At 51.5% G+C, this 13,882-nt stretch overlaps 1 pseudogene; it reads left to right on the top strand.

Annotated features, from left to right (window-relative positions):
• The first annotated feature begins 1,025 nt into the window (after positions 1 to 1,025).
• Positions 1,026 to 1,827, top strand: LOC144175275 (uncharacterized; annotated as a pseudogene).
• Positions 1,828 to 13,882: the final 12,055 nt, after the last annotated feature.

The raw sequence follows: 13,882 nt of genomic DNA, 5'->3' as shown, positions 1-13,882 counted from the left end.
GGGAGAATCACGTACCGCTTGGGCGAAACTGGTATCGGTCGATGCCCCGTACCTTCACGAACACTCTGGTACTAATTATACCGCGGTAACTAATGATTGCGCCGCATTAATTGTGAAAATTACGGGAGCTGTGGTGAGAAACGTTCGCTCACTCCGGCGACCGCAGCGCCACCCCACCATCCGGGAAACGTGCATCGACCTCATCTTCAGCAACTTTAAGGTTCATCCACTACAACAGCCCTTGGCTTTACATTTCACTGACCATAAGGCGGTCATAATCACAGCGGAATGGAAACCACAGCTCGACGTCACCTACGTTGAACATGATGATGATAATGCCCAAATGAAGACAAACTCATACCACGTACAGCGTCTCTCTCTTTCTCTTTAATGCCTCTCCACTCTAACACCCCCACCCCATTCCAATAAAATTAAATTACACCACCTTCCTGTAGGGGAACTCTGAGCAGTATAAATATAACGGTAGCTACGTACCTCAACCTCACGGAAACGACGAACTGAAATCTAATGGGCACTTGAATCGACCCCATGCCTGCTTCGCATACTACTCAGGGTTCCCTTACGGGAAGATGGTGTAATTTGTTTTGTTTTTGTTTTTTATGGAGTTGGAAGCGGGTAGGGCACATCGGCAAAACTATTCGCCGTTGGTCTGCGGACACAGCGCGTCAGGAGAACATAGAACAAACAGCTCGTGTAGACAGTGGTGACGTCGGTGAGCTTGGCTGCGCTGTCGCTGCGTACGCACCTCTGTTGGCTCTCCCGATGTGGCGAGGTCGAGGTGACGGTTGCTTGAGCATTGTTTGCGTTTCTAGGAGTGTTTTGCATGGCTGGCGGATTTTTATCGCCCAAGGTGTGCGACAAACACCCAGTTTCGGGATACCGAAACAAGAACCCTCCTTGCAGATTATCGACTCGAAAAACCAAAAACAGAAGGTATATACTGTACAAAAAAAGCAGTTTAGGTGCTAAAGAGCCCATAGGGGCACGGCAGCACTGCGAAAGCAATGTCGCCTAATCTGCAGCTTCTGTTGCTCGAACAGGTTTTCTTCGTCTGCGCATCCCTACAAGCAGGGGCATCCAGCAAATGCGTGGCCGTACCAGCTGCTGACGCCGCTGTTATCGACCACGGACACATCGTCGACGCTACCCTCGAGCGCAGCCACCATGGAACGTGCATCGAGCGGTTCTTCGTGGAACCTATAAACTTGGACCCCCGGGCAGCAGCGTTCAGTGGGCACGGCACCACTGCGAAAGCAATGTCGCCTAATCTGCGGCTTCTGTTGCTCGAACAGGTCAGTTTCTACTCAGAATACTGTTATAAAACTGACAACAGATTAGTTGTAGTACTGCCGTGCCCAAGTGTACTGTTCTCTGGATTTTCCTCTTTGTGTCTGCTATTGTCTGGGGACGTTGAACTCAACCCAGGTCCCGATGTGAAAGCCCTCCTAAAGGAACTGTCGGAAGGGCAGAAGGCAATTCAAGCAGATCTGAGCGCTCTAGGAGAAAGAATGACTAAAATGGAAGACGCCCTTCAAAAACTCAAAGATCAGGGTAAAAAAATAGGCCAGCTAACGAAAAGTGTCACGAACCTTCACGTGACACTATCAAGACAAGAAGAAAGGCTAATAAGCTTAGAGGACAGGAGTCGGCGGAATAATCGTTTGGTCCTTGGGGTTGAAGAAGGCAGAAACCACAGAAGACCTGGAACAAGCGGTACTGCAGGACATTTTTGTTCGCACACTTGGTGTCGAACTAAAAAATTGCGCCAATCCACCGCGTGAATGTGGTTGGAAAGCAAAGCTGTAAACGGCACCCATAACGATTACCCATGCGACGTCACTTAAATTCCCTCACATCGCTCTACAAATACCAAAACCAGAGAGAAGTGAAATGCACTTAACCACACCATTTATTACTTCAAAGATATATTCTTGTTAAGGTTAAATCAAAGCATGAATCATGAACGGTGTTTGGTTGAGTTGTTTTGGTGTAGCACATAAGTGGAAACTTTTATTATAAAAGCTCCAATCCCGTGTTAGACGATCTTTCTTCTCCGTCTCTGCGCCGCGGACGGAAGCGAGGAGATTTGCGGCAGAGAAGGTGGAGGAGGAATAAACACTTCTGTTCAGATTTCTGAACGGCCCAGAGTGCAGCCCTGGGGAGTGATTCTTTCTTCTAAGGGGCCCATAACGCGCGGCCTGTGTTCTGTCCAACCGCTGAAACTGGGTAGGTAGAGAGGGCCTGGATAGCAGCAGCATCTCCCATTGCTCTTGTTGGGTAGTTGACGGAAAGAGAGGAGGGTGCTCAGGGCTAAAGTGGCACACCCCGATTACGGGGCGGAGTGTTCCTACTTCTGAGCAGAATTTATATTCAGCGTCGTAGCGATTCGGATACATTAATTGAAGACGCGTAGGCTGTGGGAAGGAGCCCGGATTGTATGAGCCGTTGGGCAGTTTGTTGTTCTCTGGAAAGGTCAGGGTAAGGCGAAGGTACGGTCTGTCTCAGAAGGCGATAATGCTGGGTTATCTCCCTGAACGTGATAAGCGGGTGACTATCCTCGTGCAGCTCCATAGCACGGGAGGAACAAGCGCAGGCTTGTTGGGTGGGCGTATTTGTTGTCCTCTATTGAAGCGCGAGGGGGTGTCCAGATTAGCTGAATGGAACTGTTTGGGGAGTGTTTTTTTAGCACGCGCAGTGCAGGTCAGGACATCCAACCCAACTGGTAATTCCAGTGGGCTTGCTGGGAATCGGTGACTACCCTCCGAACCCCTGGTTGAGTGAGAGCCAAGGTGATGGCTGCCTCTTCTTCTGCCGTCATTTCTTGGGTCCTAAGCGAGGTACACGCAGAGAGGTTGGTTCTGGAGGTAGCCACGATGATGGCGTACTGCTGCCGTCGATGTTTGGAGGCATCTGTGTAGATAACTGCATGATACCCACCGAGGGTGGTGTTTAGCGCTTGAGCCCGTGCTTTTCGGTGACCCTCGTCATGTGAGGGGTTCATATTTCTAAGCAAAGGGAGCATCTTTAGTTTCAGTCACCAAGAGTCTGGGAGTACGTCAAGCGGAGTGACATTCTGGGCTGCCCAGCCAATCCGGTGAAGGATGCGGCGACACTGCAGGTCTGCTCAATCTGAGCTTCTGGTTAGAAAGATGGCCTCAATCAGCTCTTCCACCGTGTTGTGGAGCCCCATCCTGAGCAGCCTCTCTGTGGATGCACTCATGAGAAGACCAATGGCCTGCTCAACCGCCCTTCTAATCGTTATATCAAGCATCTTTATGTCCTCATTGTCAAGAAGAAGAAAGGGGGGTTACGTAAGGAATTCTCGGGAGGACAAAATCTTGAATTAATCGAAAGGTATCGGCTTCCGTGAGGCCTTGCTTCCTGGTGGTAACTCGCCTGATCATGTGTACGATTTGATTAATGCTGCTTTTGAGGCGCTGCAAGGAGACGTCACTCTTGGTGTTAGCCTCGGATGTAGGCCCGCGATTTTGATGCTGGGGCTTGGAGTGATGGCCTGGCCATCAAGGAGTATTTGAATGTATTCCTTCGTTTGGCGTGACGGCGGACGACAAGGAGCTGTGATTGTTTACGTGAACACTGGCGGCCACAAGCTTTAGCACATTGGCGTACTAGAAGTGAGATGCCATGCATTAGTGTGAGCTTCCTTTATTTTTGTAACTCTTAGCACATGAGCAAGGTGCGCACAGGGCCGCTAGACGAGCGTGAGTGGTCACGTGACACTTTCTTTCCCGTGGCATTCACGAGAACGCAGGGGGTAAACACGTAGATGTGCTTGGTGAGTACACCACCTGTCTCCCCAATCTTCGCGTGGGTTCGTAGCTAAATCGGTAAGACAACGGACTCTCGCCTTGTTAGTCCATTAGTTCCAGGTTCGATTCCTGGCGGTGCCGGTGAATTCTTTTATTTGTTCGCTGGAGTTTTCTGGTGACAGCAACGGTCGCGAAAGAACCCTTGGGGGGTAGAGGTAAAAAGCTTTGCTTTAAAATTAAAGGAAGCTCACACCAATGCATGGCATCTCACTTGTAGTACGCCAATGTGCTAAAGCCTGTGGCCTCCAGTGTTCACGTAAAAAATCCCCGCTCCTTGTCGTCCGCCCTCACGCCAAATCAAGGAATACATTCAAATACTCCTTGATGGCCAGGCCATCACTCCAAGCCCCAGCATCAAGATCCTGGGCCTACATCTCCAGGCTAACACCAAGAGTGACGTCTCCTTGCAGCGCCTCAAAAACAGCATTAATCAAATCGTACACATGATCAGGCGAGTTGCAACCAAGAAGCGAGGCCGAAAGGAATCCGCTACTTTTAGATGCGACGGCATCTCATTCACTCGCCTTGTCCCTCCATACGGCATTGTTGTCCGTCCACACCCCTCCCCCATTCTCCTCGCCGCGCGAGCTGCGCTCTCCGCCGCTCACCCCCTCTCCTCTCCGATAGCGAACACTCTCTCGCAAGGGGCATTGAATTGGATTCGATTGGATTGGCTTGGCTTTGCTTGGATTGGCTTGGCTTGGATTGGATTGGATTTGGATTGGAATGGATTGGATTGAATTTGGATTGGATTGGGTTAAAGTGGATTGTGTTGGATTGTGTTGCGTAATAGCCGCACCACGTTGCGTCATAGCCGCGGCAGGGGGTTCACGGCACGTTTAACGTGATGGGAGAATCAACCTAACGGAAACAACAACGGAACTTCCTATGCGTCGCATCTACACAGGGGTTCCCGCGAGGGGAGGTGGGAGTAATTTTCGATTAATTGAAGCTTTTGTCTTCTCGAGAGTCACTTACGTCAACCCCCTGTCTTCTTCTCGATAAGGAGGACATAGAGATGCTTTATATAATGATTAGAAAGGCAGTCGAGCTGGCCATTCGTCTTCTCATGAGTGCGTCCACACAGAGGTTGCTAATCATAACTGGGGTGGGTAACCGCATGCTTCACCAGATTGGCTGGGCAGCCCAGAATGTCACCCCGCTTGACATACTCCCGGACTTTTGGCGACTGAAACTAAGGATGCTCGCTTCGCTTAGAAATATGAACCCCTTCCATGACGAGGGCCACCGAAAGCACGGGCTCAAGTGCTAAACACCACTTTCGGTGGGGATCATGCAGTTATCCACACAGACGCCTCCAAACATCGAGGGCAGTAATACGCCATCATCGTGGCTACCTCCAGAACCAACCCCCTTGCGTGTACCTCGCTTAGGACCCAAGAAATGACCGCAGCAGAAGAGGCAGCCATCACCTTGGCTCTCACTCAACCATGGGTTCGGAGGGTAGTCACCGATTATCAGCAAGCCTACTGGAATTTCCAGTCGGGTTGGGTGTCCGGACCTGCACTGCGCGTGCTAAAAAACCACTCCCCAAACGGTTCCATTCAGCTCATCTGGACACCCCCTCACGCTTCAATGGAGGGCAACGAATACGCCCACCCAACAAGCCTGCGCTATTACATCCCGTGCTATGGAGCTGCACGAGGACAGTCACCCGCTTGTCACGTTCAGGGAGATCACCCAGCATTATCGCCTTCTGAGACAGACCGTACCTTCGTCTTACCCTGACCTTTCCATAGAACAACTACCCTACGGCTCATACAATCCGGGCTCCTTCCCACAGCCTACGCGTCTTCACTTAATGCATCCGAATCGGTACGACGCTGAATGTAAATTTTGCTCAGAAGTAGGAACACTCCGCCCCGTAATCGGGGTGTGCGACTTTAGCCCTGAGCACCCTCCCTTCTTTCCGTCAACTACCCAACAAGAGCACTGGGGGATGCTGCTGCCAGGCCCTCTCTACCTACCCAGCTTCAGCTGCTGGACAGAACAGAGGCCGCGCGGACTGCATATGGGCCCCACAGAAGAAGGGATCACTCCCCTGGGCTGCATCCTGGGCCGTTCAGAAATCTTAACAGAAGTATTTCTTCCTCCTTCTTCTCCTCCTTCGTCTCTGCCGCAAATGTCGTTGCCTCCATCCGCGGCGCAGAGATGGAGAAGTCAGATTGTCTAACACCGTGTTGGAACTTACTTTAATTTAATAAAAAAAGTACTCTTGTGCTACACCAATACAACTCAACCAACCAATGTTCAAGCATCATGCATTGATTTAACCTTACCAAGAATATATTTTTGAAGCAATAAATGGTGTGGTTAAGTGCATTTCACTTCTCTCTGGTTTTGCTATTTGTAGAGCGATGTGAGTGAATTTAAGTGACGTCGCATGGGTAATCGTTATGGGTGCCGTTTACAGCTTTGCTTTCCAACCACATTCACGGGGTGGCATGGCGCAATTTTTTTTTCCGTTCGTTATTTTTCTACCCGACAATTAACATGTTCTTACACTATTTTAGTTCCGCCTCCGTCAGTTACCTCTGGAAAAATGCAGCAAGTATAAAGCGAGCGACACGTTGGAGGAGATCCCCAGTGCGCCCCAGAACTAGCGCCCCGTCGCGGCTAAGATGTGAGCAAAACGGCTCTTGAAACCCAACAGGTACTCTAACAGACACGTCGTAATGGGTGCAGCGTTCGCGACTCGCGGGCAGTGACGTAAGGCGAGATGGCCGCCGGCGCGCGCCACATAGCGAATGAAAAGCGCGCGACGCGTTAGGCAATGTTTACACAGGCGGCGTTGTCTTTACGGAAAAATAATTTCACTTTTTATCTGCGCAACCAGTTTCTCCACATTGGCCAGAGTGTGCGCGTGCGGGGGAATTGCATATAGATGTCTTGCTTTTCAAAAAAATTCAGTTAGTCCGGCGACGTGTTTGTGCTCCTTCTCGTGTCCTGCATCCATTTTCCATGGTTCTTATTATGCACGGTAGGAACTAATTTGCCAAGCATTTCGCTCTATTGAGCTTGTATGTCAAATAGGCTTTCTACGGACTAGGATAGAATAGGCGGCCGTGGTTGGCAAAACGCCCATGCGCCGACGACCCTACCCGGCCGCGCGGCGCATGAAAGGGATGAGGTCGCGTTAGTTATGACAGTGGCTGACCGCCTACATTACAAATGGGGGGGTTCAGCTAGCCTAGCGGCGGCCGTCGCACCTCTCTGAGGGTGTCTGCGCCTAAAACCGCCTCAGCACAACTGGGTACTGTATACGGTCAACTGACGACCGGGGCATTACACATATATGCTTTCCAATGATCAGTGCGCGCCAGGACAGCCTGAAAAGGGCCATTCTGAAGACTGGTGCTCTTGCGACGCGTTCCAAGATTGTTTTTGAGGATCCTTTTGCGTCGGCTTCCTACTAAGGAAAGCTCATTCATTTTTGTTTCGGAGTCCGCTTACGCAGAGCGTACAGCAGCGAGCAGAGCGTAGAGAGCGTGCACGGCAGCGTATACACGCTCAGGCAGTGTGTACGCTGCCTGTTCTTGCATGGTCTCCTTGCTTCGCCCGAAGACAGTGGCGCATGTGCGATTTTATGTCAAGGGGGAAAAGAAAAGCATGAAAGGGGAAAGAAGTAAAATGAAGAGCAACAAAGCAAATAATACAGAATAAAAGCCGCAAATTAGTAGAGGCCACAAGTTACGAGGCCTGCCTACGCTCGCTGCATACGGCAGTGTCGGGAGACTGCAACAAAAGAATACATTCACTGAGTCCGTTCGGTTCGAACGAACTCATTTTAAGTGCGAATGCACTTCTTAAGCGAGCCTGAATCGTCCGCCGCCGTCGTCCGCATAGCAACAGCTGCGGGTGCGCTCGCTCCTCGTCTTCCCTAGCAACGGGGGGAGATGGGCGCGCGCTACTCTCCTCCTCCTCTCTCCGCTCAGTGACTGCGGGTGTTGGGCACCTCCTCTCCACTTCGGGCGGGAGAGCTCTCGCGTAGCGGGCGCTCCGCATTCCGACGCGTGAGGGCGCTCGTGTAGCCCTCGCCGTAACGGCGGGCGCTACTCTCCTCCTCCTCTCTCCGCTCAGTGACTGCGGGTGTTGGGCGCCTCCTCTCCACTTCGGGCGGGAGAGCTCTCGCTCGCGTAGCGGGCGCTCCGCATTCCGACGCGTGAGGGCGCTCGTGTAGCGGCCGCGTGGCGCGGGAGGGTATTAGTCGACCGCGCGCCGTCGTCGAGAGCGGTCGCTGGTCCTGCATCTCGATAACGATGATGGCGGACCGGGCAACGGTACCAGCAATAACGAGTGAAATATCTTTCTTTGTAGTTGTGTGCGTGTGTGTGATCTCTCGACTACTCATTAAGATCACGATATCCACCGTAATCGCGCAATCAACAACCGTGCATTCGCACTTACACACTCTCCCCCTCGGGGAAGTGCGAGGGAATTTTTTTCGGGTTCAGTGTGCAGCAACACAGGCGCCCTTCTCGCGGCGAAGGCATGGTGCCGGTCACCGCAAGCATCTCTGTTTCGCAGCAGTATCAAGGCATAATATAATTGAACAAGTTATAAATTTATTTCACTTACAAGCCCGCGTTCGTCTCTGTAAATTCATTGCACTTACAAGCACGCGTTCGTCTCTGTTCCCGTTCGGACCAAATTTGTCGTGGTCGATCTGGTGGTAGGCGGCTATCGCTGATCGCTCGTGGAAACATTTATTGCGTGTCGCCTAGACAGGTCAGACACTGAACGTCTTTTTAATACTGTACTCTACTTGGCCAGAACGTGACACTATATTGCCGCCCAGAGCTCTACCCCCCCCCCCCCCCGCCCCGGCTTTATTTCACTGGACAAAATTTCTGCTGTGCAGCATAATGGCACAGTATTGACAAGCAAATCATTTCATGCCACTAATCGGCATAAACTTCAACATAGACAGCGTGACTGTGCTTTGGGGAACACCAAATACTCGAATCTGGAAACATTGCTGTAAGATCAGTCCTTGTCGCCGCTTTGGCTGCCAGCCTACTTTTGGGGGGCGCGAAAAAGTCGGACGTTGCTCGTACGATTTCCGTAGCCGAAAGCACAGCACTCCACTGGCATCAGAAAAGCGGACACACGAACAAAAACTCACTTCTGCGCACGTTCAACGCAGCCTCACTGCATACGCGCCGCGCGCCGGTCCGAATGTTTTTCTAACCACCCAGCCGGCCGCCCGGCCGCTTGGAGCACGTGCGCTGCCTGTGACGCCACACCCACCATGTGGAGTACTCCGGGAGAAGCTGGCCCATTCCAGAACTCACGGGTGACACCCACGCTTGTGATATGCTGAATTTTAGACTTAGTTTTCCATAAACAGTGACTAGGGATCGTTGCATACTTTTCTCCGTAATATCTGGGCCACCGCGCCTCGACCCGAACTACTGTTTCCATGACCAAGAGAAATGTTTTATCGACAGTTGAAAGTGGTCTTACGGCAAGTATGAGGTCCAGATGGATTGTGTTACTTACTAGATTTTGTGTGGAGATTAAGAATGGCTTTAAAAAAAACCCACCGGGTGCCATCTGCGCCGAACGTGTCGATCGCGAAATGCTTGTTTTGCCTTTGCCGCACCTTCAAAAAGTCCGTTGTACCTGCCTCTCAGGCTAACAGCGACAAAAAACTGCGACTGCGCGTTAGGCCACGTCTCGCGATGCTGTTTCACGTCAGCTGGCATCACGACCTTTCTCATTGTTCCGGAGCCTCAGTCTACTCTAGTGTATTTGGGAGGCGCCACGTTGTGCAGGGACCTCTCAGGACTGCCGCACAATAGACGCAACCGACACAAACTGCGCAAAGCAAGCTTGACACGGCGCTCGGATTCGGATCAGAAACGGCATGCGACAAACAAAGAGTTTCGAGCTTTTCAAGACAGAGCAAGGCGTGCGTATCAGGCTATCATAATTACGTCCAAAAGGCGAAAGGAAACAATTCACAGAGATGAACTCGAACCAAAAGAAATACAATGCTAACAAATTACGAAGGATCTATCATTATACCTCCTATTATATTTAAACTTACGCTCGATATAGCGTTATAGTATTCTAGCATTAGTTACGATTCACCGCGCCACTACCATGTGGGCCCGTGATATACGTTTGGTGTAGTGCGGTGAAATTTTCGCGTTTTGCGGTAAAGCCCGCCTTTCTCAAACAAGTTATGACACGCCGGAACGTGTCCGCCGCTTGGGATCTCGTTAGTCATGGTTCACGCCCGCTGCAGTTGCAAAATCCGGAATAAACCGGTTCTAGCGCGTCGTGTTGAGACCTGTCTCTATGAACACACCGTCTTCGCTAATCTCTATCTCTCCTTTCCGCTATCTCAGACACCTCGTGCGCCGGCTGTGTGTTCGTTTTTTTGTGTCGTGCGCAACACTCGTAGGAGGTGAAACCATTCGCGCTCCTGTGTATGAATTGTACCCTTTCAGTGCCGCGTGTCAGATCGTTACGGAATACCGTAAAGGGCGCTGCTGTGCCCGAGTCATGTTGTAAGCTCGCCCGCAAGGGTGCTGTTCCGCTATCGTCGCTGTTCACGTCTCGCCATGCCGTGAACTAGTTAAGTTTCGCTCTTGGCTTTTTGTCGTCAACACCGCGGCAGCTCTTCTGCTGGCCGTTCATCCACGCTGCCCCAACATGACGGAGGCGATGAAGCTGGATACAAGGATGCTCTTGCCAATGTAACACCTTGCTGGGTTCTTTGCTGGACAATTTTTGTGGGTTAAAACTTTGCATTGTTCGACCGAATCTATTATTTTGCTTTAGTTATTGTAAACGGGTGTAAACGTCACGTGTGTAAACGGGTGTAAGTCACGGGTGTAAACTTTTTTCTTACCTTTGATAGAAGCCCTTGATTTAATCCGATTATACAACTTTTCTTGTCGAGAGCCTCGTGTACTTGAAAAATGATGACGGCGTTCCTGCAAATAGAGCAACATGCCGGCTAACTTCAGCAAATTGAAAGAACCGAAGAGTTGTTGAACGTGTGCATGTTATATTTAATTAGTAGTATAGAACCCGTCTAAATGAACGCTGAACACTTGCCAATCAGATTTTGAACTTTTTGATAGAACACTTATGCTAAGGTTCACGTACTAATCGGAAAGCATACATCGTTGTAATAATTATTAAAGGGACACTGAAGTGAATTTGTCAAGCTCCCGTTTTTGCTTGCACTGCGTAGACTGGCTCAAATGAGCACACTTTTCATCGTTTATCCGGTTGACAAGTCGGTAATTATTTTACAAAGCGCGAAAGAAGAAAAACTACCATGCGCGGTTTGTGGCGGCCGCACCAACTAAAGGCTGTGATGACGGGAGGAGACGCACCGTGATTGGACGATGCCCAAGGTTAGCCACCAAACAAGTTTCGGTTTCGGTTCTGTAAAACAACGTGCTTGACATCCGACGGCATCGTTGGATGGGCATTCTCAATACCTCAGTAGTCGTCGTCCCGCGCTTCTGCCATGTTGTCGGCAGTAAAATGCATAAGATAAGCCTCCCGGGACGGCTTGGAATCGTGGCAATCACTAGCCGAGGCCTACGCAGTGGATGAACGCCCTCCGCGTCCCCGCAGACGCTCAAATGCTATGCGCTTTTCCCCCATATTTGGAGCTTGCCTCACTCATGCCTGTATCGTAAAAAGTATGTTCGCACCATGCCAAGGGTCTGTTGATTCTGGCCTGTGCCACTGCCCGCAAGCAGTCGGTGCTTATGGCAACAGCACGCCAACGAGAACTCGCTAGCGCGCCAGTGTCAGCCTGCGCGCGTTTTGTGAACTAGTTCGTGGAGCAATGAACGTTGCGGCCCAAAAAAAAGGCGAACTCAGCACAGAAAACATCGACGGAAAACGAAAAAGTTAACTTATAAAAAAAAAGAACGCACCCGCCAGGATTAAAACTCGTGACTTGCAAAACACTCGCAATGACATACTTAGTGCTCCAAACCAGTCGGCCACGGGCCAGCGCTGCCGACCTTGTTAATATAAGGTATATAATGTATAACCAGTTTACCCTTTTATTTAGTTTTAGCATTTCAAGCAGCTGAGGTGACTATTTGTTGTATTGCGCTCGTGCAGTAAGCGTCCCCCAAGTTTCCACAATATCTCACGTCTAGCAATTGCATTTCTTAGACGGAAAAGCGTTCGCAGATGCGTAGTCGTGCTGCTGACCGCTGTGCTTGTTCGCCCAGCGCAAGGAAGTGCTTCCCGAACCCTAGTTTTACGCTGTACGGTAAAAGTATCAGTTGATTTTATTTCCTTAGTATCTATATTGACTTCGCTGACTCTTCTCCCGCCTTCAAGAGGCCTTATATTTTCCTACTGGCCAGTTAGCGAAGCGTCGCATGTTCGCTTGTGCAGCGCTTGTGTGAAGCGACCTTGACTTGGAGATAGATACAGTGTACAAACTAACGAGGTAAAAAAAAGCACATTCTTCCATTCACCAACGTGTCCTGGCTTCGTTTCAACTGAGCGAACGAATTGCGACGACCCGTCGGCGACCGGCGGACGAGACGCTGGGCCGACTGACTCTGTCTGAAGGCCGGGGAGCCGTGTAGTAGCGCAGCCAATTGCCAGCTCATCTCCTACCGACGTCACACGAAAACGCCACAGAAAATGGGTGAGGGTGCAGAGAGGAGGACAGCATTTTCGAATTGATTTTTCTACAAAATAAATTCGCGTAAACGCGCTCAGAGTGGTCGAAACAGGGCCTAGGGACTCCGGACTACCATTTGCGCTCGTAATCCCGCAATGTTTACAAATCACTTCAGTGTCCCTTTAAAGGGACACTGAAGTGAATTTGTCAAGCTCCCGTTTTTGCTTGCACTGCGTAGACTGGCTCAAATCAGCGTATGCCCTAGTCGAGCATACCGCCCGGTGGTATCGAATGGTAGGCCATACGGCGCGCACGATGGACGACTTCCGAACGATGTTCAAGGACGAATTCCCGCCCGTCGACTACCTCCCGCGGATGGGTAGAGTCCTGGAAATGCGCACCCAAGCCCCGGACGAATTAATGATCAGGTATGTCCGTGCGATGCAGGAACTTTACGAGTGCGCTGACCTACATGCCCCAAACTGGGAGAGGGTCGATCGGGTCGTCAGGCAATGCCGCCCCACCTGTGCCTTGTATTTGAGGAACTGCAGGAGCAGGGATCTCAACGAGCTGGCGGCCGAAGCTCGCCGTATGCAAGCAGCAATTGCGGCTGCACGCGTGTATCTGCCACCGCCGCCTCCGGTGGGAACACTGGAACCAAGCTGTGCTTGGCGCGGCGTTACGGGCAGCGGACGAGTCGAGGACGGCTCTACGTTGGTACCCAGCCAGCGTGAAACGCTAGGTCTTGGGGACCGAGCGCTGGACCCTTTACTCGCATGGGTTGCGCTACGCGGAGGCGACACGGCCGGAGGTCCCGCCAGACCCTAGCGCAGTGCACACAACAAACCGGTCAGCTCATCGGTCGGCGAACGCACGCCCAATTGGGCTTCCCTAGACGGGATCGGCGCTGCCGCAGTTGCCTGCACCCGCTCACAACTCGCCCCCGGAGGACCGGATGCGGCCATCTGGCCGTGGAGCGCACAATCAGTCTTGAACGGCGCACCAAGCAGCACAGAATTCTGTTCGCTGTTTTAGGTGTGGCCAAGTTGGTCACATGATGCGAATCTGTCATCAACGCGCCCGAGAGGCAAACATCACCGCGCCCGCCGCATTCAGAGTCATGATACCGACCAGCGCGCCTGCGCCCTTTCTCACCCTCGCAATTGCGGGGCGGAGTTTTAAGGCACTGCTGGACACCGGGGCAAGCACTTCACTGATAGGGGACGAGGTCGATTCCCATCTCGAGTGCAAAGCCGTTCGGCTGCGCGCGCGAAAGTTGCTGCTCCAGCTTGCATGTGGTGATGTTACGTCAGGCGGTGACGTACGCCTCGCCGTGCGTTGGAGTCAACGTGTACCGCGAATGCGTTTCGTCCATTTGCCCGGACTGACA

Source organism: Haemaphysalis longicornis, unplaced genomic scaffold, assembly GCF_048455015.1.
Source record: "Haemaphysalis longicornis isolate Haplotype H1 unplaced genomic scaffold, Haemaphysalis longicornis Haplotype H1 scaffold_3, whole genome shotgun sequence".
Lineage (NCBI taxonomy): Eukaryota > Metazoa > Arthropoda > Arachnida > Ixodida > Ixodidae > Haemaphysalis > Haemaphysalis longicornis.
The sequence above is the reverse complement of the archived record's forward strand: the minus strand, read 5'-3'. Positions and strand labels throughout refer to the sequence as shown.